Raw genomic sequence first — 2,816 nt, forward strand, 5'->3', positions numbered from 1 at the left:
CATAGATGTTAAAAAAGACATACTTTGACTTACTCTGCCGTGATGATTATGAACAGCTGTTAATGTTTACAGAGGACCCAGATTAAGTCAGAAAATGTCAGAGCAAAGAATGTACAAGGAAATACCCACAGCCTTCGGTTTTTAGTTCCGTCCACAAACCTGTTGGATACTCAGGGCTCAGCGCTTCTCGTGGGGCGAGTTCGTGATCATTAAAGCACGAAAAAGTCCACGCACCAAAGGAGCCCATCGTGTCAGCGGTCCTCAGCACGGGGTCTTTCCAGGAGAGAAGGCTCGTTTTTAAAGCCTGCAGCTTCACCAGAACTTAGGTGCCTGGACACACAAGCCTTGCCTAGAAGCTCGCTCCAAGGTCTGGAACCTCACCAATCAAAAGAGGCCACTCGTGTGACCCAAGAGGCCCCGGGGGAGCCAGCGCCCCAGAAATGGCTGAGCTGGTTTGTGGCTTAGAAGGAAATCACAGCTTCTGTCAAATGATGTCATCTTGCCCTGCAACTATGATCCGTCTTAATATTTTAAGGCTGATCTTGATGAGCTTGATGGAGCTTCCGGCAGCTGATTCCCTTTCTGTTTATTAAGTTGATTAATTTTTACTTTGTCAAGAGGAAAGGAAAGCTGATGCTCAGAACAGTTTCACAGGAAAGCTAGTTCATTCTCCCTGGGCCTCCCTGGTGGCCGATTGTTGTCCTACGAATGAGGTGCATCTTTGGAGGCCCACGGTAGTTCATGTATTTGTAAAAAATGAGCCATTTTCATTAAGATGTTTCTAATGTATGACCATGAAACTGTGCATGGCATTTTCTTATCGGTGTGAATCCCTTTAAATGGGTGGTTATGCCCCTTTCTCATTTTGTTTGTGACCTTTTTTCCTTTGATTAGATTTGCCAGAAGTTTGAATATTTTGTGAATCTTTTTAAAGAACTAATTCTTGGTCTTACTTATTAGTTCCTCTGGTTTTTGTTCTCCAATTTTTTACTTTAATTTTAATCTTTATTGTTATATTATTTTTCCCATTTTCCTTTGGGTTATTCTTCCTTTTTTTAGTGGCTAAGGTGGTTGCTTTTCTCTTTTTGATGATAACATTGTTTAAAGCTATGAATTTTCCTGTAAATACTGTTATGTCTGCATCCTGTGAAATCATCCATTTATTATTTTGGGATTGGTTCAGATATGTTTTTATAGAGAAATGAACTATTTTAGAGGAAAAATAATAATAAACAAAAAGACCCAAAAAACTAAAAACAATCAAACATGAAAGGAAAAAACTGAATCACCTGAAATCCCATTTCCCAGTGAGTATACTGATACTTTAGCATACATTTTCTAGATTTTTCCCTTGCCAACTTATACATATGGATTTTTAAATTTTTACAAAATGAGGTCACACCTATCATTTTGTAATATGCTTTATTTATCTAAATAATAAAATTAGAACATCTTTCCTTGTTATTAGGACTAGATTTACATTGTCAACTTTAATGGCAGTCAAGGATTTATTCTGTTGTGCGGATAGTCCATAATTTATGTTACCGATTACCTTTTATTAGACATTTGGGTTATTTTCTTCTATTTTCTCATGACACACACACCCTGCAATGCATATTCTTTTTTTTTTTTTTTTTAAATATGGAACGCTTCACGAATTTGCGTGTCATCCTTGCGCAGGGGCCATGCTAATCTTCTCTGTAACGTTCCAATTTTAGTATATGTGCTGCCGAAGCGAGCACTGCAATGCATATTCTTGTTGCTGAACATTTGCATGTCTCCGTGATTATTTCCTCGGGATAAAGTTGTTGTCATGGAATTGCAGGCTGATAGCAGTAGTGTGGTTTTAAGACTTTTGGTGCACCATCTCTCATTTACTCCCAAAACAGCTGTCCCAGTGATTTTCCCTCAGCCTGAAAGTTCCCGTTTCCATCTACCCTCAGCAGTACTGAGTATGTTTACTTTTGGACTATTGGTGGGAGAAGAAATGCTTATCTTAATCTAAATTATTTGTTATTAACAAAGGTGAATATTTTCATACATTTATCAGTCACTTGTATTTTTTTGGACTGCCTTTTCATATCCTATACCTTTTCTCCTTTCTTCTTATTAATTTGCAAAGCCTTTTTGCTCTGTGTCATATAGATTACAAATATTTTGGCTATTTTCTTGTTACATTTTCAAATTTGTTTAGGTATTCTTGCTTTACAGAATTTTAAAAGTTTTATTTAGTTAAATATATCAGTCTTTTTTCTTCCATGGTCTTTGACTTTGCACATCTTTTTAGAAAGATCTTACACAATGAAGATCAAATTACTCATTTGTTATCATTTATTTGTTTGCATTTAAATGTTATAAGTATTTGGGTTTATTTTAGTCTGTGATAGAAGATTTTGGTTTTTTCCCCATAGCCAGTTGTTCTCAGTCATACCCCATCCTTTGCCCATGGAAATGATAGTTAGCATGTGAAAAATCTATATAGATATGTTTCTGGCTTTCTGTTTTTGTGACTTTGTCCATTCATTTACAGAACCAGCTCCAGTCCACTGCAGTGGCTGAAGGGACTCAAGTCTTGAGCCTGTTCGCCCTCCTGACAAGCTCTCCAAGTTGGACAAGTCACTTAAACCCTGAACTTCAGTTCTGAGGATTCAGGAGGAGGATGTGTGTAGAGTTCTTGGCTCTGTACCTGGTACATTCAAGGATTCGATAATGGAGATGTTATTGCTATTGACACAGACATGCCAGTGGAACTCGGATGTTGGCTGAGTACCCCCTTGCTCCTCAGGGTAAACTCGGCTTCATCTCCCAAAGGGGGT

At 37.9% G+C, this 2,816-nt stretch overlaps 1 non-coding gene across 1 annotated transcript; it reads right to left on the bottom strand.

Annotated features, from left to right (window-relative positions):
• Positions 1 to 1,635: 1,635 nt before the first annotated feature.
• LOC123289657 (U6 spliceosomal RNA) lies at positions 1,636 to 1,742 on the bottom strand. The gene has a single exon (XR_006533721.1). It is a non-coding gene; the product is annotated as a U6 spliceosomal RNA (small nuclear RNA).
• Positions 1,743 to 2,816: the final 1,074 nt, after the last annotated feature.

The sequence above is a fragment of the Equus asinus genome, chromosome 10 (assembly GCF_041296235.1).
Source record: "Equus asinus isolate D_3611 breed Donkey chromosome 10, EquAss-T2T_v2, whole genome shotgun sequence".
NCBI lineage: Eukaryota > Metazoa > Chordata > Mammalia > Perissodactyla > Equidae > Equus > Equus asinus.